We start from the raw sequence: 24,926 nt of genomic DNA, 5'->3' as shown, positions 1-24,926 counted from the left end.
TACCATTATAGGCATGAAAATTGGCTGGGTGACTTTGAGCTAGTCACTCTCAGCCCAACTCACCTCATAGGGTTGTTGTAGGGGAAATAGGACACGGAGGGAGTATGTGTTATGTCTGCTGCCTTGAGTTATTTATAAAAGTAATAATGGTGGGATAAAAAAAAGAATTTATCTATCTATTTTTCTACCTACCTACCTACCTACCTACCTACCTACCTACCTACCTACCTACCTACCTACCTACCTACCTACATCTATCTATCTATCTATCTATCTATCTATCTATCTATCTATCTATCTATCTATCTATCTATCTAATCTATCATCTATCATCTATCATCTATCATCTATCATCTCTCTATCTCTCTATCTATCTATCTATCTATCTATCTATCTATCTATCATCTACCTACCTACCTACCTACCTACCTACCTACCTACCTACCTACCTACATCTATTTATCTATCTATCTATCTATCTATCTATCTATCTATCTATCTATCTATCTATCTATCTATCTATCTATCTATCTATCATCTATCTATCTATCATCTATCATCTATCTATCTATGATCTACCTACCTACCTACCTACCTACCTACCTACCTACCTACCTACCTACTTACTTACATCTATCTATCTATCTATCTATCTATCTATCTATCTATCTATCTATCTATCATCATCTATGATCTATCTACCTACCTACCTACCCACCTACCTACTTACATCTATCTATCTATCTATCTATCTATCTATCTATCTATCTATCTATCCATCCATCCATCCATCCATCCATCCATCCATCTATGATCTGCCTACCTACCTACCTACCTACCTACCTACCTACCTACCTACATCTATTTATCTATCTATCTATCTATCTATCTATCTATCTATCTATCTATCTATCTATCATCTATCATCTATCTATCTATGATCTACCTACCTACCTACCTACCTACCTACCTACCTACCTACCTACTTACTTACATCTATCTATCTATCTATCTATCTATCTATCTATCTATCTATCTATCTATCATCATCTATGATCTATCTACCTACCTACCTACCCACCTACCTACTTACATCTATCATCTATCTATCTATCTATCTATCTATCTATCTATCTATCTATCTATCCATCCATCCATCCATCCATCCATCCATCCATCCATCCATCCATCCATCTATGATCTGCCTACCTACCTACCTACCTACCTACATACCTACCTACCTACATCTATCTGTCTGTCTGTCTGTCTATCACCTACCTACCTACCTACCTACCTACCTACCTACCTACCTACCTACCTATAAAACAAATGAATTATATATTCCATTCAGGAAATTGTGAACAGGTAGTCCTTGGTGTAAGACCACAACTGAGCCCAACATTTATGTTGCCAAGTGAGACATTTATTAAGTGAGTTTTGCCCCATTTTACGACCTTTCTTGCCACAGTTGGGTGAATCACTGCATTTGTTAAGTTAGTAGCATGTTTGTTGAGTGAATCTGGCTTTCTCATTGACTTTGCTTGCCAGAAGTTTGCAAAAGGTGATTACATGATTCCGGGATGTTGCAACCATTATAAATATGAGTCAGTTGTCCAGCATCGAAATGTAAATCACATGACTGTGGGGATGCTACAACAGTTGTAAATATGAAAAATGATCATAAGTCACTTTTTTCAGTGGCGGTGTAACTGTGAACAGTCACTAAATGAACTGTTGTAAGTTGAAGAATACCTGTATCACTGAAGACCAATAGAATACCTATTTACTGGAAATAATTGTAAGCATCTAGAGTCAGATTTGCCACATTTTAGGGAATTGAAAGATTTAGCTCATAGCTGGCCAAACCCTCATGATCCTTGTGAGTTCCTGGAAAGCTGATGAAATGACAGATGAATGCAGTGGTGAAATCTAAAATTTTTCCCTAAAGAGTCTATGGGAGGGGCTTGGAGGGCATGGCTTGGGGGTCATGTGAGTGGGTGGGCGAGGCTTGTTGGTCACGGTCATGTGACCAGGTGAGTTCAAAAACCAACTGTCACACTTCACACAGAAACAACACAAAGAACTGACTCACACGCAATGCAAAAGCAACCGGACTTCACACAAAATGCCCCTGCAACAAGCAGGAACCTCACAGAGATACAGAGAGATCAAAAATCAACTATCACACTTTACACAAAATTCACAGAAAAGCTACGCAACTGACTCCTACACAACTGACTCCCACACAATGCTGGAGCAGCTGGACTTCACACAAAATGGCTCCTGTGACAAGCAGGAACCTCACAGAGTCATGGTTAGGGCTAATAGGTAGTAAAAAATTTTTTTAAAAAGTAAAAAAGAAAAGGGTTCCAACATCCCCCAGTGCAACTGATTGTCGAACAGCTGATAGTCAGAATCCTTTTTTAACCCTTTAAAGCATTTTTTTTACTACCAGTTGGGTAATAAAAATGCTTTTAAAAAGTTTTTTAAAAGGTTTATCAGCTGTGACAATCAGCTGTGCCAAGTGATTGTGGGAACCTTTTTTTTTTTTACTTTTTAAAAGCATTTGTTACTACCTGTTCCAGCGAACCTGGGATAACCAGGAGCATTTCACCCCTGGATGAAAGGCATAGGAAAAATGTTGGCTTGATTATCAAAAAGTTGTAAAAGGAAGATCCAAGAAACTAGTGACCATTCAGTTGGGCACTAATTCCTGGAATGATCCTAGAACAGATCACAAAGAAATTGATGTATAAATATCTTGGAAACAATGTATAATTAATAGAAAAGAGAATGGATTTGTAAAAAAAAGAAGTCTTAAGAGGCAAAAGCTCTCTTAATAGACTGCTAGAATGTCACAGAAATAATACAATTTGTCTTTGGGAAAGTATCTCATGACATTCTGATTCACAGGGTAGGTAAACGTGAGGTGGATGACTTAACAATTAAGTAGATTCACAACTGACTTGAAAATGATGCTTCAAGAAGGCCTGCCAAGCCATCAAATTATAGTTTGGTATCAAGTGAGTGTGACAAGAGTTAATCTTAGAAGTTTATTCTTCAGTCTTTGTATCAATGATTAGGATTAAGTGGCGTGGGGGAGTATTTCTATCTGCAGATCATACAAACTAAGTAGGACGATATATGCATAAGAAGACAAAATGAAATTCTAAACCCTAGAGAATTGCAAGAGAAATGGGTAAATGGGTAGTATGATATTGTTGAAAAAACCCACAAATGTAATTTTAGGGCAAATCAATAGTAGTAAAATATCCAAATTTTGGGAAGGAACAATTGTATATCCTTCTGCTTTAGTCAGACCTCATATCACATAATGTGTCCAATTGTGGGTATCATAATTTAAAAAGAGAGACTGAAGCAGGATTAGTGAAGGATAAAGTAGGTGATCGAAGATCTAAAACTATGTCCTGTCAAGAGATCTAGAAGGATCTGGACATGTTCAGCTGTGAGAAGAGAAAGCTGAGTGGGAATATGATACCAATCTTAAAATATCTAAAAAGATGTCTCACGGGGAAAAAAAAGATCTTTTTTTTTTTACTCCAGAGTACAGGTGTGGAATAATAGTTATAGGGAGACAAGTTTCAGTTTAATATTAGAAGAAAATTAGGAACACAGGAAGATAGGAAGGAAGAAGGAAAAACAGGACAACTGAGGTGGTGTGAGATAAGGGGAGAAATAGCAATTGAGAACGAGGAACAAGTGATGAAAGGGAAATAGGGACAGAAAAAGAAGAAAGGAAAGGAAAAGGAAAGGGTGAGTTGAACAATTTTAAATTTGATGATTACAATTTATTTGTCAACTTACGAATCTTTCCTGACCTGCTCCTGAGTTGCCATAGGCAGGAGGATGGGAAATCGTGCTTCGCAGCTGTACCAAGGAATTCACACCTCAGTCAAAACAAAACACATCCTAGCTGGCCAAAGTCAAGGCCATCTCCACAGAGACCCACAACAGCCAGAGGGAGTCAGAGGCAAGGCACGACCAAGCTGGCTTCACCTAGGTCGTGCCGACATGGTGCTCCTAATAAACAACTGGATTTTTCTTGCACAATGGCTTGAGGCTCCTGATTTTATTAGGGCATTGGTCAGAAACCTGGCATTATGAATACTAATGGAAAGGCATCCATTCAGGATTTGAATAATTCTGATCATATTCAAAGAAATCAAGGCACACCAGGTTTGTTGTCCCGCTTGGTGTATAAGCTTTTTGTATATTACAACTGGCAGGCAATTTTATAACCAAAAACCTACTGAAGAATACTTGAGATTGAGGACGAAGCTTATGCTCTTCCCTCTCTTTTTCTCCCAGGCTTTGATGAAGCCAATATCTAACAGAAGTTTTCCAGACAAAACTGCATCAATTCAGAGACCACATTTGATCCCCCCAAAATGGGGATGAAGTAGATCACACATTATTTAGCATACGTGTATAGGTAGATCAAGTATTATATAAGGTAGGTAGTGTAGAAGGAGGCTTCATTTATTATTTAAATTTAAATGGTATGCTGGTTAATTTAACATGGGATAAACTTTTATAAATGCATTTGAGACCTGAAACAGATAATTGTGGCAGATTATTTCATAATGTTTAATTGTGGCTCTAACACAAAAATAATCCAATGCAGAAATAGATATGTTCAACAGAGCAGGTCTATGCATGTTTATTCAGAAACATGCCTAGTATATAAATTGATGCATCTAAACTGTCTTACTTCTAGATAAGATTTTTTCAGATTGTGACTGCACATTTCACAGTACTGTAAATTGTATGTGAACATCACCATTGATTAATTATGTTCCTGGTTTCAAAAGTAGTAGATTCAATCCTACAAGGCAACTAATATGATTGCTGAACTATATTGACTTTTCTGAAATGGATTTTTGCAATATATCTTCTTATTGGTTTTTGCTTACCTGAAGGGGAAAAATAGATTAACTCTAAAAGAGGATATATATGGGAATTTTTACATCACAGAAAGCAATGCTAAACAAACATTTTATTCACGTCATACTTTTATCTCCTAACTGTCTTAGTTTCTACTATTCTATTTTATCAAAAAGAAGTTATTCTGACTTAGTTGGGATTTTATGTCTCTAGGTATCTCATTTAATGAATTCAGCATGCAATACAGAATTTTGAAAGAGGAATCTAATAATGAAGGATTATCCAATAGATCTGGCTAATTCATTTGGAAAGAGCCCTTTTGACTTCACAAATGAAAGCTGAAGACTCAAAACAAAAAGATGCGATCAACAATTATAATTCTTGAAAATTTGGAATGAGGTGCCCAAGATATTTTTCCATTAATTCTTATATGTAAATGTGTAAGTGTAAGTGTATACACACATACACACACACACACACATCTTGACCTAGATACTATGGTTAGTTTTTCAAGAAGCTGCATAGGACTGAAAATCCTATTAGTTTTGGAATAATCAAAAGCTCTGTGGGAGCCCTTAGCTCTGCAACAGCAGTAGGACTTACCTAGGAACACATTTCAAAATTAATAATACTGTGTAGAAAATCAAAAACTTCCTTTTTTTCCTATAAGCTTCTAGAAGAGGTGTCATCAAAATTAAGTGGGACATTGTGAGAAATAGCAGTACAATTTCTCATCATTTGAAAAGAAAAAACAAAAAAAGAAAACTGACAGGTGCACACCATGATTTAGGTTTAATGCCCCAAATGCAACAACCAGAAACATTTCCTCCCTCAGACGTTCTGGATCTGCTTCCTTTGGTGACAGTATCATGCAATTCTGTATTCATTGACCACCTCTTGGCTGCCATTGTTTCTTCCAAGGCATGCAATGCATAGCTGTCAAAAGGTTGCCTGCCTCAAATGAAAAGAGAAAATGACATGGGGGTTGAGGAGAACAAACGGTAGGGAAAAACTAGTTAAAAAGCAGAGAGATCCTGCTAACACAGGAAAATAGCATGGTTCACTTTTACAGTAATGGGATCTCAGCTGATCAGACGGAAAGAGACTTTGGATTTACAGTTCAATGAAAATATTAAGTCAGGGTGCCGTTGCAGGGGTGGAGGAGGCAAATTCCATGCATGGAATCAGAAAGGGAATTGACAACAGAGCTGTCTATGTAATAATACAACTATTAAATAAAACGGTATAATGAGACAACTCTTGAAACATGGTGTACAATTCTGGTCACTTGACTTTAATAAGAATCTTACTTGTGGAGCAGTAGTGGGTTTTGGATCCCGTCGCAGCTGGTACGCTGTGCATGGGGCCGAGCATCCTCATCAGAATGCACATTGCGCCTGCATGCGCATGCCACTGCCCTGCGACATCCAGCTGCTTGGCGGAAGTTATGCTGGCGCCGCAGGCTGTGCGTGCGTGCGTGCGCAATTGGCCCATTTGCATCAAAAAACAGTAAGGAACGCGGGCGGGCGGGTGACCAAACGAGCCACCGTTCCAGTGGCCACTGCTCCCAGCTACCACTGGTATGCCCATAGAGGGCCGTACCACCCGGAACCCACCACTGTTGTGGAGTTAGAAAATGTTTTTTTTTAAAGTGACGGCTAAAAAGATAGATGCTCTGGAGATGTTCTCCTTTGAGAAAAGGCTATAGCAGATGGGGTTCTTCACTTTGAGATGAGGCAAGGGAAACAGGGGCATGACAGAAATATAGAGTATATAATCACATATGGCATAAATCTGGGGTTTTCAAACTTTTAGGTTGCAGAATCTTTTTCTCTCTCCACCCCCAGACACTGAGAGACACTAACAACCCCAAACTTAAATAGACGTACAGACACATAGAGAGAGCCTACATACCGGGACTGGAGACTAAAACATATGAAGAACGGTTGCAGGAACTGGGTATGTTTAGCTTAAGAGAAAGAAGGACTAGGGGAGACATGATAGCATTATTCCAATATCTCAGAGGTTGCCACAAAGAAGAGGGAGTCAGGCTAATTCTCCAAGGCACCTGAGGGTAGAACAAGAAGCAATGGGTGGAAACTAATCAAGGAGAGAAGCAACTTAGAACTGAGGAGAAATTTCCTGACAGTTAGAACAATTAATCAGTGGAACAACTTGCCTCCAGAAGTTGTGGATGCCCCAACACTGGAAGTCTTTAAGAAGATGTTGGATAGCCATTTGTCTGAAACGGTATAGGGTTTCCTGCCTAGGCAGGGGGTTGGACTAGAAGACCTCCAAGGTCCCTTCCAACTCTGCTATTGTATTGTATTGTATACCCTAATTGAGAGCCATTGACAATATGATTATTTACTTGTGCCTTTAATCTCCTACTGAACCCATCATCAAGTTCTTGTGAACTCTTGGTTTCTACAGAACATAGTTTTAAAAACCCTGGCATAGATAACATAATTATACATATATTTTTCCCTCAGAGTCATCCATTCAATTAAAGGCTGGGAGAGTAAAGAACATACCTTTTCAGAGAGCATGCAGTAGACTATCTTTCCAGATGTTGTAGTAATATGAAGTGAAATTGAAGGTTTTAAAGGTGGGGGGGCTGCATACATTCATGATAGATCAGGTAGTCAATGGCTACTAATACTGATGGCTATTTAGTATCTCCTGAACTATATTAAAGAACCCATGTCTTAATGAAAAATGGTTGCAGGAACTCGGTCTATCTAATTTAATGAAAAGAAGAACAAGGGATGACACAACAGTGTTCCAGTATCTAAGGGGCTACCACAAAGAAGAGGAAGTCACCTATTCTCCAAAGCACCAGAAGGCAAATCAAGAAGCAATAGACAGAAACTAATCAAGGAGAGAACCCATCTATCACTAAGGAGAAATTTCCTGAAAGTTAAAACAATTAATCAGTGGAACGATTTGACTCCAGGAGTTGTGGGTACTCCATTACTGGAGATTTTAAAGAAGAGATTGGACAACGATTTGTTTGAAATGTTATAGGTTACTTACTTGAGCAGAGGGTTGGACTAGAAGACCTCCAAGGCCCCTTCCAACGCTGATATTCTGTTATCCTATTAATAACTGGTTGCTGGATAGTGACAGTGAACACTCCCAATGCAGATTTGTCCACAATGTGATGATATAGAAAGCTGAACCAAGTAGACCATGGTCTGGTGTATTATAACTGTATGTCTCCTACATCACAAAGGACAGTTAGGTTACCATACATCCATATTTTCCAAGGCATATCTCTTATGTCCTCAGCTATGCTCTGGTCATCCAGGAAGAATAAGAATCCTGAAATATCTTGGACTGGAGTTTTGATCCTCAGACCTTTCATGATGGAATAGCAATAGCACTTAGACTTATATACCGCTTCACAGTGCTTTACAACCCACCCACCCCGCTATGCAGTTTACAGAGACAGCATATTGCATCCAACAATCTGGGTCCTCATTTTATCAACCTCAGAAGGATGAGCAGAGGGTTGGACTCGGAAGGATGGAAGGCTGAGTCAAACTTGATCCAGTGAGAACTGAGCTGCTGAACTTCTGGAAGCTGGAAAGCAGCACAGCTAGCCTTCACCACTGCGTTCAAACCACTGCTCCGCCATGGCTCTTAGCAATAGGTGTGAAGTAGCAAGCTGCAGAAAGTTTCACATCATTCAAAAAGAAGTGTTCCTGATGTCTCCTGGCTATAATCTCTGGAGAACAGTGTTGCTCTTGCTGGTTCCTGATTGACATATGAGGGAAAGCGGGTGAGGTGGCCAGCCCCCCACCCCTTCCCTCTATATAAATAGAGTTGCTACTGTTTCGAAAGTATTACCTCTGAGTTTGGATGATTGAGAGAGATAGAAATGCTTTTATAGATATATTTAATCGGCAGAGAAGTTTATATGATTTTAAAACACAAACACGTTAATTTGCCATATGTCAAATTTAGCTCCCACATGGTTCAAAGTAAACAAACTGCTACTTATCAGGTTGCAACCAAAACAAATAATGGTTTGGAAAGTGTGTCTCCTATCCCAAAAAGGGGTAGAGCAGGCAAAACAAAGAGGGGACAAGAAACTTAGCCCTGGGGAATAAAGAAAGTTCGTATTTGGTACACAACAGACCCTTGAATTCTGTTGTCATGGCTTCACAGATTTGGTACAATAAATCTCTTTATCTGAACCTTTGTAGCCAGTGAAATAACCTCTTGCAGAAGTCCCTTGGCCCTGCCAGCTGAGAGAGGCTTAGTACGTAGACTTTTGATTTTAAAACATTGCTTCTGGCCCAGTTAACTCTGGCATGAGTCACTGAAGGAACTATAACTGATTTAATCAGTCACTTGTAATTTTCTTGTGATAGAGGACCATAAATAAATAAGGAACGTGCACACCATACTGCACACAGTGTTGTGTAAATGACTTTCCTCCCCTTTTATGAAAGTTGACATGTGATTACTCCAGGGGACAGTACAATATTTGAAAATATCCTCAGTCTGAAGGCCGAGCCAGCTCATTTCTGGGTTAAGAGTCATAAGAAGAGGCTGCAGGGGCTTTGAAGTTGCTCATCAGCATCTAGCATGTCGTCTTCCCTGCCTCTGGAAGATGCTGGTTTTTTGCTTTGTAAATTCCAGAAATTCTTTTAAAATGTGTATACATGGCCTTCTACACTGTCAAATGTAAACATGATGTAAAATGTCTTTTTTTGGAATTTGGAATTTTCTATTCTTGTTCTCAAAAGTAAATAAGGAGTAAATATAGGCAGATATGAAGTATGCACTTTATTTTCTTGTAAGGAAAGAGACAAAAACAAATTAAAAGTGTTTTACCCTGAATTTCTCTGTCCTGGTTGCTCCCTCTTCAAAAACGGGGGTGATATTCACTCTCTTGTGGCCATGCACTTTTATGGACTGCATTCTTGACCTTTGATTCTGACTCGGCTACAGCTGTTCAACTCTACTGACTATTTTATAGTGGTCTGTATTATATTTTCCCTTATACAAGAATATACAATAATTTTGTATTATGTGTTCTCTAAGCAGCCCTCATTAAATTCATGGATACCATATTATTGCAAGTATTGTGAATGTTGTTTCCCCTCACTTCCAAGAAGCTAAATTATGTCCATCTACTCATTTAACCAGATTAACACTCCACAGGAGAAGCCAGCCAATGTTAGATCATCCTAACCAACAAGAGTGTTAGGGTGAAGATATGTATTGGCTCGCATACATGCCTTCATCCAGAATCCCTTATAATAGCTTATCCTGTAAAAAAAACTGAATGGGATGGCTAGAACTTCAGGAAGTAAGAACGCCAAAACTGCTAATGGGGAAAAGTCATCATGGTCGTCATCATCTTCATCATCATCATCCCACCTTTTTATTTTTGATGAACTCAAGGTAGGGTATATACCTAATACTCCCACCTCCTATGTTCTCTATAAAAACAATCCAATGAGGTGGACCATTCAAGAGGTTGACTTGTCCAAAGTTATCTAGCCAGCTTTCCTAATAAAAGAAGATTAGAAGAACTCATCGTCTCTTGGTTCCTAGCCTAGTACCTTAGCCACTACACCAAACTGAGCTCTCTTTGAAGTTATATTCTGGGATGTCTTTTCAGTTTAGAGTAATTCTTTTTTGTGCCAGAAACCCTTCCAAAAAATTTTCCTTCTTGGAAAACACTGAATTTAAAAATAGAAAATAAAATAGTGAAAATAAAATTACATTTTTTTTTCCTACTCAAATTCATGGATGTGCTATCCCATAGACCCCAGGTTAATAACCTTTGTTTAGAGGATGGTGTGCAGAGTGTTAAGCAACAACTAATTCTTGAACAGGTAACACTGGAAGAAGATGCATAGCAGGAGATAGGTCCAGTAGAATCAAGATGCTAAGCGACAACTTCCTACAAGGATGCTCATTCCCATTCCTGTTCAGGTCTCTGGGTGATGGGAAAAGTTCCCTGCTTAGTCCCTGAGTCTTTTTGGCTGGCATTGCTTGGCATTGTGTCAATTTCCTCTTCTACCCTATACATCCCGCTGAAGACCATGTAGAGAAGTGCCCTTCATTCAAGAAACAACAATAACTAGTTTTTATGAACTAGATCAAACTACCAATGTGGTTTTCTTGATGACACTTTTAGGTTTTTGGTATGAGAAGATACATCTGACTATATTTAAATTATCAATAGACTTAAGCAACACTGACTATTACTGGTATCATCAAACTCTCTTCTAGTATATAAATAGAGGCACTTACACTTTTTAAAAGAAGAGTTGAATGTCAACAATTCCTGCACAAATTCCAAAAAAAGTCAGTGTGGTGTAATGATTAAACTCACAGACTAGGTCTGGAAAAACAGGGATTCAAGGCAACCATTAACTATGGAAACTAGTTATACATTTTTGGAAGTGTTATCATTCCTTAGCTCACTCTACCCTACAGGGTGGTCGCTATAGGAAAAGTGGGAAGAAAACATTACTCTACCTTGAGATCCTGGAGGAAAGGTAGAATATAAATCTAGTAAACAAATAAGTAAATTAATTGAAGAATATATTTAGGGTAATCCAATTTAGTTTCCTTTGCTTTGGTTAGCTAGTGTAGCTTTACTTTGGAAACAAACAAATAATTACCAAACATATCCTTCAGCTAATTAATCAGTGCTTTTATATGGAAGAATTATCTATAACGCCACAAAGGAAAACTGCTTTTAATATATAGAGAAAAAAATACCTCTCTTGCCATGCAGGCCTTCCCCAAGGAGGGAGCATTAACCTGCAGTTATTAAGCAATTAATTCTACCTCCCAAGAGGCAAGATTGCATATTTGAGCCAGGAAGCCCCCAGGAGTTCACTGAACTACTTCCAAGGTTAAGATTTTCCACCAGGGAAGAGCAGCTGTGGAGGGAAAATGATTTAAATAACCACCAGAATAATTGTCTGTGTGGAAATTTTTGGAAATAACTGGATGCAGGTGATTAGAGACCTGTCCAGACGATATCTTTGCTTGTGGATCTTAATAAAATCACAAGAAGGAGCGTCCTCATCCGCTGGAGATCAGCTGTTCATCCACCTCATGGTGCACCAATGAAAAAGGCCAGCCTTTGGGAAGTTTAGTTTGCTTGGCTTCATACTAAAAGTGGGGAAATAAGGCATATTTTACAAATGCAATAAAATGACACACAAGTTAATACATATCTGCCGTAGGCAGCAGGCGGGCATCTTTGGCATTTATCACATAAGGAATGATGGTAATTCCAATGGTCTGATTTATTGGTCAGAGTTTCTTACATCTTTTGATGGTGTTGTCTAATTGGATCCACCATCCTCAGTAGATGCTGCACTTGCCCACTATACAGTACAAAAATTCAGTTTGCTATAGTGAGCTATCTTTTATTTTCATTTGAATAATAATAGTGTTCTTTACAATTCCATTCATCTACATGAATAAGTGTACAACCTGTATGGACATTGGTTATCACAGGGGTGTCAAACTCGATTTCATGGAGGACCGCAGCAGGGTTGTGTTTGACAGGAGGGGGCAGAGCATGCCCTGGTGTGTGTACCTGGGGTGGGGGTGGCCAGGATGGGGGTGGCCAACTTGACATCATTCATTGAGGCTCCATTTTCAGCCTCAATGGCTTCCTGCAGCCTTCTGCAAGCAAAAATGGAGCTTGGGGAGACTGTGTGCAGCCTCCCTGGGCTCTGTTTTCACTGGCAGAGAACTGAAGGAGGCCACCATGGCCAAAAATTGGGCCCAGGTGGGTCCAGCGCGGCCCTCCCAAACTCCATTTTCACTGGCAGACGTACTATGTGCTAGTCATTGACTGTTTCCAGGGTGGCCCCATGGGCAAGATCTAAACACCCCATGGGCTGGATCTGGCCCCTAGGCCTTGAGTTTGACACTCCTGGGTTATCAGTTTGTCCTTCTTTCAGTCATTCATTTCCTTTCCTAAGGAGGAGACCTAAGACCCTCATAAACAAAAAAACATAAATGTAGTGTTGAAATATTGAGGAAAGTATCACTTTTTCAAATTTAGTGTTGTAATGAAAAGCAGCCCAGCTTAACATTCTCAACACTACAGTTTTGCTACACTTTGGTTCTGCTATGCCAGCTGAGATCTAAGAGGAAGAAGAATAAAACAGGATTTCTCAGTGGACACAATGCTAGTCTGGAGGCCTTAGCATCTGACCTATTTCAGTATTTTCTGTCCTTTCCAACACAATAAAGAAGAAACAGGAACATTGGGAAAAAATGCTTGGACCGTATCTATCTCTTCTTGTTAAAAGGTGGTGATTTTAAACTAGATTTGATTCTGAATGATCTGCAACTATTTGCTCTACAAACAACTACTTGTAATAATCTACCAACTGTCTATTTGCTTGGATTGCCCAAGTTGATCTGTGATGGGGGCTGTTGGGTAAATAGTCTTATCTAGTATCCAAAAGCTGAAGTAGTTGACCTTTTGACTTTTTCATCCTATCACATGAAGAGCTTTAGATTTGCTCTGGACTAACATCGTAGTTTGAAATCAGTCATGACATGTGGCTCTGAACCTTCTGTTGTAAGAATAACACAACCAATTGCAGTCATCACATGCTGTATTAATTTTCTTCATCACAGTGCTTGCTCTCTCTCTCTCTCTCTCCCTCTCTCTCTCTCTCTCTCTCTCTCTCTCTCTCTCTCTCCAGGATTCTAATTCTGTATAGACATACTAGAAGGTGTACAGTAGTCTCTGCGATAGGACACTGACAACCCATGTCTTACACTGGCAAGTAAAAGGGGCAAAGAGTGTGGGAGGAAAAAGGAGATAATTGTGTAGCAAACTGGCTTTGTTTATGGATGAAGTTGCTATGACATTGCAAATTATGTTAAATTGTTAAAAGTATGCATCAATGTCAAAAATATCTTCATATTTGAAAACCAAATTTCACATTACATATAAATTTAATATGGAAACTAATTCCAGATTGTAATTTAGGAATTACAATCAGGAGTTCTATATATAGGCTTTTATAGCATCTGAGGATTGTAAATTTTTCTAAGGTATGATTTTAACATTTAAGTTTCTCTATGAGTTGCTAAATGAAGGTAGAATCTTTAGACAATGCAGAAATTATTGTAATCACTCCAGTGGAGGGTTTTTGCTGGTTCTCAGCTGGCGTACGCCACATGGCCAAAAGCGGGTGGGCAGCGGCAGTGGCGGCAGGCTAGCTTTCTCGGCTTTCTCGAGGGAAGGCCTTCAGGCCTTCCCTCGCGAAAGCCTCGAGCTGGCATATGCCACGTGGCCAAAACTGGGTGGGTGGGTGGGTGGGAGGCAGCAGCAGGCTAGCTTTCGCGAGGGAAGGCGAAAGCCGCAAGTTGGCATATACCACGCAGCCGAAAGCCCCCTGCCCTGCCTCTCCAGCCTCTCCTGGATTGCTAAGCCTGCCAGGCGGCGTGCCTAGCTAACTGACAACCCTTGTCCCTCCAGTCCGGTAAGTTTACCTGTCCTGCTGCCTCGTTGCCTTCCTGCCCTCTGCTGCATCCTTCGCATCGGAGAGCTGCTGATTCTGCCTGCTGGTAAGTGACCCAATTTTTTTTATTTTATTCTTTTAATGTTTTTTAAAAGAATATTTTATTTATTGTGCATAGAATTTTTTTTAATCGCTTTACTTAAAAGTATTGAGTATAGAATATTTTAAAATGGTTTAGTTCAATTTATTGTGTGTGGATTCTTTTTTAAAATTGTCTTAGACTATTTAAAAAAGATTCTATCCAAAATAAATTAAAATAAACGATTTTTAAAAATTCTATACTCAATACTTTAATATGTATTGTGTATAGAATTTTTAAAAATCGTTTTACTTAAAATTATTATGTGCGGAATACTTAACAATGCTTTTTAAAGGATTTTTTTATTTATAGAATATCTTTTAAAAATTATTTTTAGGGAATTTTTATTTTTTAATTGTTTATAAAATATATTTACTACAAGAAATGTTATTCCTTTTTGCAAATGTTTTCTTTGTGATGCAATATGTTGCTTTTAAATGTTCAGACCAGGTTTATGTGTCTCAAAGTGGCTGCTTTTCTATGGGCAGGCCAGGTTGGTGCAAGGCAGCTTTGCCAGATTTAGTGTGTTTCACCCTGGTTGTTTAGGTAATCCTGAGGTGGTTGCTGGTTCTGTGAGCTTCCTGGCACTGTCCTTTATAATTTCCCACAATGCCTTGATGGTTTTTATTCCAGTGGCTTTGTCTTTCCTGTCCTTAGGGTTAGGGGAAAAAAACTGGTTTCATTTGCAGTCTTTTTTGGGGGGGAGGTTCTTATTTTTGGTGTTTTCTTGGCACTGTCATAGTTTGTGTGGGAGTGAGTGTGTAATGTCCTGCAGTTATCTACACATTATGATCAAGAACTAATAATATTTCCTTATACATTTTAGTGACTTTTCCTTACATAATTGGTGTTTTCTTTCATACTTTTGGATTTCATCCATTGGGGCAAAGAATTCAGTGGCATCGTCTTGGTCACTCCCACCGAGTCACATGACTGCCAAGCCACTCCCACCCAGTCACATGACTGCCAAGCCACTCCCACCCGGTCACATGGCTGCCAAGCCACTCCCACCCGGTCACATGGCTGGCAAGCCATTCCCATAAAGCAGGCCATACCCACAGAGTAGGTTCCAAAATTTTTTGAAACCCACCACTGAATCACTCATATTGATTTACAATTTGTACTATATTGCTATGGTTAATTATTGCATATTAATTGCATATTGATTTTAATTATTTGAAGTATTAAACTGACATATTTTTATATAAGGAACATGTTAGTTTAATTTTATAATGCTTGTAAACTTTTATGTATTCACTTTTTGCTATTCCTAGTTTCTGTTTTGTCTTATGTTTTTAACTAATATTTTTAAAGAGAAAAATATATAAAAAGGAAATAAATTCTATAATACCATGTCTAAAGAACGAAATTACAGAAGTCCTGTATATCTCCTTTATAAAGTGTAAATAGAATCAACATGTTTAAAATAGAAAGAGAGAGAGAGAGAGAGAGAAATGGAATGTAGAAATTTCATTTCATGTTTCAATAATCTTGAAGGAGATTAATACAGAGAGTTACAGACAGAAGAGAATATTTGTAGCTCACGTTTGTTGGGTCCTTTATGCTCTGTGAGTTTGGTGGTTTTCTTGCCAATATTTCCTTTCTTGCACTGATGATGTTACTTAGTTTGGTAATGAAATGTCTGCAAGAAAATTACCAAGCTCAGAGAGCACCAAAGACCCCACATATAAAGAATTGCCCAAAATATAGATTGTAACTTCAAAGAACATCCCAAAGAAAATTATAAAAGACTGTATATAAAACAAATAATAGAATCAATTAATGAAAGTATTTTAAGATTATTGGGATTCCTATCCCAGTAATATCCTAATGGTAATGATAGTCAAGCAGAACTTTGTCACACTTCTGGAAATTTCTGACAGGCAATTGGCAAAGTAAGAAGTATGGGAGTTTCATATCTGATGAGCCCATGCAGTGAAAGCGATCAAGAAACAGAAGCTCTCTACAGGAGACAATTGAGTAAGACGTGCATTGGTGGCTCATTAGTGGCACCACAGCTAATGCAGAAGCATTTGGGATAGGTTATATTAGTAAGTATTAATTTATTTAAGGAAATTAATACACCCGTCCACCTTACATTCAAAACTGTGTGTTGAACAACCATGTTGCAAAAAGCCAACAACACCCCAACCAACCAACCAATCAACCAAACAAAACAACCAATGTAAAAGAACCCCACAATCAGATAGAATTAAAATAATCCCCATGGAGGAAAAAAAAACAACACCATAGCACATGAAACAAACTCACAAAACAGGAGTATGTACCCCAGATTCTCCTAAGATCCTAGCAAGAATGCCGGATCTTAACAGATTTCTGGAAGGCCAAGAAGATGGGGGCCCTCCAAATCTAAAGTGGGGATTCTGTTCCACAGGACAGGTACTGTGACAGAGGAGGTGTTCCTTCTTTGTCTTGCAAGATAGCACAGTATAATAGAAGGGACCTGGAGCATGTCCACTCTATTAGACCTGAAGGAATGGGAAGAAACTCTGTGAGATACACGGCCCTTCAAATACACTGGGTGTGGCCTATGCAAGGATTTAAAGTTGATATGAGCACTTTGAATCAGGGGTGAAATTCACTTATTTTTGCTACCAGTTTGGTAGCAATGTGAGTGTGTGCAGAGTGAGCCTGCAAAGGTAAGCAAACAGCGAGGGGGGAGGGGGGAATTCACTGTGCCGTGCGATTTAGATTTAATATAAATCGCACGTCACAACTGATCGTTGGAAAAACTGATTCACTCGAACTGGTAGCATTTTTTTTTTACGACCAGTTCGGGCAAACGGGTAGCATTTTTACTACCGGTTCGGGCGAACCAATTCGAACTGGTAGCATTTCACCCCTGCTTTGAATTGCACCTGTAAACATAAAGGGATGGGAGCCAGTGTAGCTTCATTGGTTCAATGGGCAATTCTGAAGCACAACATTTTCCTACCCTCGACACTGAAGACAAAATATTAAATCTTGTGAGCATGAACATTGTTCTACAAGTTGCAGATGCAGATGGGATGAAGACATTTGAGTGTTTTGAAAGGATTGTAGGGATGGTCTTGAGACAGTACAGGGGAAATGTAGGTCTGTTGTTCTGCATATGCAGACGAAGGTTTCTATCTTCTAACTAAATGCAACTCTGATATGAGTTAGCAATATTTTTTTTTAAAAAAAAGTGGATAGAAAAACTCCAGTCAATTAGTGATGTTTTTTCCAAGCATAGAAAAAAACTATCCTAAAAATTTATTATTTTGGGTCACCTGAACCGATGAGTTCAAAAGAGTTCAAAAAAATTGTTTCCATCAATATTGAAGGCAGCAGATTCTTATTTCGACTAAAATTATGCATCCCAATTCTATCCAAAGGATTTAGAGTAGATGAAATGACTTGAATTTTAATATATTCAACTAATTAGTTTCAGAGTGCAAGAGATTGGGGTGTCTGACCATGAACTGAGAAAGTAAATATAAAGACTGAGCAAAATGTCTATAGAGATTTTCAGCCATCCATGTCATGGTTGTCCCAAAGATGCTTTTTCAAGAGGCAACTGGACTTTCTGATTTTTCTTTGAAGATGTTTTGTTTCTTATGCAAGAAGCTTCTTTGGATCTAACTGGATGGTGGGGAATGGACACATTTATACTCCTTGCAAGCGGCTGGTCATTTGCATTATTTTAGCAAGTTGTTAAGGGGGTCAAAGAGGTCATCTATGTCAAAATTGAATAGCCCTCTCTCAACAGAGGGGAAGGGATATGACATTATCTACCTCCAGTCCACAGCACAGTCCTTTCAACAGTTCCAAGAAGACTCCATTTGCACCACTCAGGTGACCTGACAATACAGATAAGCATCCAGGTGACCTTAACAACTTACTAAAGGAATGCAAATGACCAGCTATCTCCCAAGGAACATAAATCCTTCCATTCCCCACCATCAGTCAGAACTGAAGAAGCTTCTTGAATGAGAAGCAAAATGTCTTTAAAGAAAAACCAGAAAGACCAGTTGCCTCTTGAAAAAGCACCTTTGGGACTTTGGGAGCAAAATGCAAGGGGCTATTAATTTCCTACCCGGAGACAAGCAATTGTGATGAAAGGAGGAGATAATTGGTATAAATGACTACAAAAATAGAATCTGTAGAGGAAAAAAATATCCCTCAACACAAAATATTAAGTGCCCACAAGTCAAAATAATATTTAATGTTATGCAATATGTTTAGCAAAACGCTTTTTAAAACTATCCTTTCAGAAACAGACATTTCCTGAAACAGATTACACTCTACCTCATTTATACCTGGATTTTCCCTTCAGATCCCTGTGAATTCCTATCAGTTTGTTTGTTTGTTTGTTTGTTTGTTTGTTTATATTTCATATTTCTTAACTGCCCAGCTCCCTCAGTTAATGCTGAGCTACAGGGAAGGTTGAACCACTCATTTCAGTGTCAGTTCCCAGTTTCTTCGTTGGTTTTCAATTTTCCTTTTTAGCAGAAAGAGAGAGTTTCTTGTTTTTGTATGTAACCCAGAGTTTATGACCTTCATGAAGATAGAAATGCCATGTCTGAGATGAGAGAATATGGCTCAAGCTTGTCTCACTGAAAAGACATCTAGCCCTATGTTTCAAATCATTCCAACTTTGATGTTGAGCTATTTCAAAACTGTCCTTTAAGATATATCCATCCATCCATCCATCCATCCATCCAGTCAGTCAGTCAGTCAGTCAGTCAGTCAGTCAGTCAGTCAGTCAGTCAGTCAGCCAGCCAGCCAGCCAGTCAGTCAGTCAGTCAGTTTGTGAAGCTGCCAATCTCACAAGTAGGATTTTGGCCATTTAAACAGCACCACATGCAATCAGTAGGGTCGAAATATAAACAAACAAACAGACAGACAAACCATAGAAAAGGATGTTAGAAACCATATTAAAGTCATAGAATGTAATAAATAATACTAAAACTATAGCACAGAATGCATTTTTATAAAATAAAAGGCCATGTATTTTTAAAACATATACACACACACAATCAAAAACATTATTATTGACATTTCAGAATGTGCTACTAAAAACATTATGAAGGATGTTTCTTTCTATTACCACTCGAAGTAGATTAAAGCTCAGTTGATTGCTAAATTAACCCTGGTAATTACCAAAGCTAATCAATTAAAAAAATAGCTTTGGCTTTGACTGTTCTTCAATGATGCAGGCCAAAAAAATTTGAACCAATGGTTAAAATAATTTAGCGTTCATGGCGTTAAAACAAAACCATCTTGCTTATCATTCCATGCAGCCACCTTGGCTGTATCAATGTGACAGAATACTACTGGTTTTTTTTTAAAATCATATAAACTATGTCTGGAGGGACAGAAAGATGTCATCATAAACACATCTAGTCTTATAAAAAGAAAAATATTGCTATCTTTATCCCCAGTCTTCCAATATCTAAAACTGGAAGATAATGTTTACCATCAGTTAGAGAGGCTGAATGTAAATCAGATCTTACAATATATTTGCACACAATGCTGCAAACAATTATCCCTCAAAACTTCATCTTGATGTTTGCATTCTTTGCCCCTGGATATTCTCAGTCATCTAGGTCATGGCTGCCCCAAAGGTGCTTTTTCAAGAGGTAACTGGACTTTCTGGTTTTTATTTGAAGACATTTACCTTTTACCTGCACCCTTACCCAATTGGGCTTTAATATTCTATCAATTTATTCAAGGTTAGACCTGCTCCGCCTGCGGGAGGCCCCTCTCTCGCAGGTATGGCCCTTGGCTCTTACAAGGGCCTGCCTTGATGACGGGTTTGTGAACCCCGAGAGGTGGAAGAAACGGAAGCTGAGGGGATTTTTAGTCAAATGTTTTACATTGTTTTTAGGGGGTTCCAGGGAGGGGGGGTGGGTTAACCAGGCCGGGAGGGAAGCCAGCGCCAGTCGAACAGGTGAGTCCAGGAGGGAAGTGAGCGGGGTGGGGGGGGAGAGGGAACAAATTATTCCGGTAGAGGGTTGTTTTATTACATCGGTCGCGGGGAGGGGGGGATGCGAGGACAAGAGAAGATCACAAGGTCGGTTGGGAGACCGTGGCTGTTGGCTACGCCCGGTCATTTGTACCAACCCCCGCAGCCTAGGTGGTCAGGAACTACAGAGCCAGGGCCTGCGGCTGATGCTTTGCAATGCAAGGTCCGTAACCAACAAGGCCCCCCTCATTAGCGAGTTGATCTCGGAGGGGGAGCTGGACCTTGCAGGGATAACGGAGACCTGGTTGGGCCACGAGGGTGGTTTACCCCTCGTGGAAATGTGCCCACCGGGTTTCCGTGCATTCCATCAGCCTCGGGCCCTGGGTAAGGGTGGTGGGGTGGCGGTAGTTATACGGGATGGTCTGGAACCGAGAGAGTTCACTGTTCCTCAGATACCCGGTTGTGAATCCCTAGGTGTGAAATGGGGCCCAGGGAGGCAGTTGGGCCTGCTGATTGTATACTTGGCTCCTCGCTATACATCCACGGCCCTGCCCGAGCTCCTCGAGCTGATCTCAGAGACGGCGGTTGAGATCCCCAGGCTTTTGGTCATGGGGGACTTCAACCTGCCGTCGACGGGAGCAGCATCTGAGGTGGCTCGGGAGTTCATGGCTTCCATGACAGCCATGGGCCTGACCCAATTAATTCAGGGCCCCACACACGAGGGCGGTCACACACTGGACCTTATTTTTGTATCTGAACAGTGGACGAGTGATCTGGGAATAGGGGACTTAGTCATTACTCCCCTGTCATGGTCAGATCACTCATGTCTCCGGCTCGACTTCCCTTCCGCTACCCCCCACCGCGAGGAGGCGGAGCCAGCCTCTCCAAGCTGGTACCGCCCCAAGCACCTGATGGAACCGGATAGGTTCCAGACGGAACTTGGGCCACTACCTGTAGCCCTGACCAGCGCTCGGTCGGAGGACCTAGTGGCCGCCTGGAATACGGCGGTGGCTGGGGCCTTGGACCGGGTTGCGCCTTTGCGACCTTTCCTGCGGCAGCGATCCACCCGAGCTCCTTGGTACACCAAGGAGCTAAGGGTGATGAAGCGCCATAGGAGACGTCTAGAGAGCAGGTGGAGATCCTCACGCTCCGAGTCTGATCGAACACAGGTAAGAGCCTATTTACGGACCTACCTTGTGGCATTGAGAGCGGCCAAACGTAGACATTGTGCAGCTCTTATTGCGTCCGTGGATAACCGCCCTGCTGCCCTGTTTAGGGTGACCCGCTCTCTCCTGTCACAGGGGACGCGGGGGGCACCCTTGCAGGGTAGAGCAGAGGAGTTTGGGGAATATCTGCAGGACAAAGTCGCTCAGATCCGGAGCGGATGGGCCCCCTCCAGTGGGCCGGACGAGCCGTCAACAGTGAGTCTTGTGAGACCATTCTGGGAGGAGTTTGACTCTGTTGCCCCCGAGGATTTGGACAGGTTGCGTGGACGGCTGCGACCCACCACATGTTCAATGGACCCGTGTCCCTCCTGGCTGGTACTGGCATCCTGGGAGGTGACACGAGGCTGGCTTCTGGGCCTGGTGAACGCCTCATTGGGTGAGGGCTTCCTACCAACTGCCTTGAAAGAGGCGGTGGTGAGGCCCTTGCTCAAGAGGCCTTCACTGGACCCAATGGAGCTGGCTAATTATCGTTCAGTCTCCAACCTTCCCTTTTTAGCGAAGGTTGTTGAGAATGTGGTGGCACAGCAATTTCCACGACACCTTGACGAATCCGAATATCTAGACCCACGCCAGTCCAGCTTCCGACCCGGGCACAGCACAGAGACAGCCTTGGTCGCGCTGGTTGATGATCTCTGGAGGGCCAGAGATAGAGGTTGTTCCTCTATCCTGGTCCTATTAGACCTCTCAGCAGCTTTTGATACCATCGACCATGGTATCCTATTGCGCCGGCTGGAGGGGGTGGGAGTCGGAGGCACCGTTTTACGGTGGTTCGGCTCCTACCTCTCCGACCGGTCGCAATGTGTGTTGATGGGGGGGCAGAGGTCGACCCTGAGGTCACTCACTTGTGGGGTGCCACAGGGGTCGGTCCTCTCACCCCTCCTGTTCAACACATATGTGAAGCCGCTGGGAGAGATCACCTGTGGTTTTGGGGTTGAATACCATCTGTACGCTGATGATACTCAGCTGTACGTTTCAACCCCAAATCACCCCAGCGAGGCTGTCGAAGTGATGTCCCGGTGTTTGGAAGCCGTCGGGGTCTGGATGGGGGACAACAGACTCAAACTCAACCCCTCCAAGACTGAGTGGCTGTGGCTACCGGCACCTCGGTTCAGTCAGCTGACTCCAACGCTGGCCATAGGGGGCGAACAACTGCCCCCTGTGGAACGGGCGTGCAATTTGGGCGTCCTCCTTGATGCCCGGCTGTCAATGGACGACCATGTGGCAGCCGTGGCTAGGGGGGCGTTCCACCAGGTTCGCCTGGTGCGCCAATTGCGCCCCCTTCTGGACCGGGATGCCCTACGCACGGTCACTCATGCACTGGTGACGTCTCGCCTGGACTACTGTAATGCTCTCTACATGGGGCTTCCCTTGGGACGCGCACGAAGACTGCAGCTAGTCCAGAACGCAGCCGCGCGGGCAGTCATGGGGAGTACTAGGTACTCCCACGTAACACCGCTCCTGCGCGAGCTGCACTGGCTACCTGTGGTCTTTCGGGTGCGTTTCAAGGTTTTGACCACCATCTTTAAAGCGCTCCATGGCATAGGGCCTAGTTACCTGCGGGATCGCATCCTCCCACATACATCCCTGCGGCCAATTCGCTCTCACAGGGAGGGGCTTCTCCTGGTGCCGTCCACTAGGCAATGCCAACGGGCGACACCAAGGAGTAGGGCCTTCTCTGTGATGGGCCCAACCCTCTGGAATGACCTCCCCCCCGACATTAGAACCACCACTGACTTCCGCTCCTTCCGGCAGAAACTGAAGACTCACCTGTTCCGACTGGCTGGTCGGGCATAATTTTTAACGTCTACCTCCTGGCATATATATTTCCTACTGGTTTTTTAGGGGACTTAATTTTATAAGACACTGGGGTTTTAAACTTTGTATATTTTAAATTATTTATTTAGCAATTACAGTTCTGTCTATTTTATCCTCCTCTTATTTATGTATTTATCCATTTAATAATTTTTAATTGTTATTATGTATGATGTTTTTGATATGGACTGTACACCGCCCCGAGTCCCTTTTGGGAAAGGGGGCGGTCTAGAAGTGCTAATTAAATTAAATTAAAATTAAAAATTCATCCAAGAAGCTTCTTCAGCTCTGACTGGATGGTGGGGAATGGAATGCTTTGAATACTTTATGTTCGGCATCATTGTTATTGTTGCATCCTCTCATGCACAAGGAGTGGGTTAGCTTCTACTAGCTATAGAAGTACTTGATGTAGTACTTCTACTAAACTAAATGACAAAAATAACTTCTAAATAAAAAATACATAAAGCATTTGCAGGAACAGTGAATAGCATTTCATGAGCTGTCATGGAATCTAATTTTTATAGAGGCTATTTTCTACTTCAGGATATAACTAAAATGTATTGTATTTAAGAAATCCATCAATGTATTTCATCATTTCTGTTCTTCAAATGCAATATAGCCAGGATATGCTTGGTATATGCAGGCTGAATGAACCAAACAATGATATGGAAAGGATATTTGAAGTAACTTTATTCTTCTGGGCATTTTGCTTATCAGTATCATTGTCCAGGGTGAGAAAAAAAAGCGAGCTGGAGTTTGCCAAGTATATTTCTGGGTCCCATTTCAAGTTATTTAGCTCTCATCAGCTAGCCATACCCTTACTGGGATTTGAACCTGGGATGTGTTACATATTAGGCAGATTTGTTAGCCACTACACCACAGACTCTCCTCCTTTTATCAGCTAAGCCAGGGAAATAGGTATGTGTTTGTGTTACAACCCCAGCACAAATACAACACACATATAAAATGGCAACATTAAAAATAAAAATATGGGTTTCTGCCTGGATGGTTTTCTGTGATGAGCTGAAGGACAGAAAGAGGGAGGAGTGAGCTCCCTCCCATATTTGGGCATACCAGCCGTGCTGAGGAGGAGAGGAGGAGAAGGTGGCTGCCGCCCCCAACCCAGCTTCCCTCAGCGGTGGCGGCGAGTGGAGGCATCCGGCTTCCCCTGAGGAGCAGGAGGAGGAGGAGGAGGAAGGACGGGATGCAGCCGCTGCTGTAGCTGCCGCCTCAACGGACGCCCATCGGGCGTCCCAGCCCCACTGCACCTCAGGCTGACCCCGCCACTGCTGCCCCATAAGAGCCACCTTGGCGAGGCCGTAGCTGGCTCGCTGTGAGGGAGTGGAGGAGAGCATGCACGGCCGGCCGGGCTGAGGAGATGCTCTGCTTCCACCTCCTCTGGAGCTCCACTGGGCTGGGCG

The sequence above is a fragment of the Natrix helvetica genome, assembly GCF_964273705.1.
Source record: "Natrix helvetica genome assembly, chromosome: 2".
Taxonomy (NCBI): Eukaryota; Metazoa; Chordata; class Lepidosauria; order Squamata; family Natricidae; genus Natrix; species Natrix helvetica.
The sequence above is the reverse complement of the archived record's forward strand: the minus strand, read 5'-3'. Positions refer to the sequence as shown.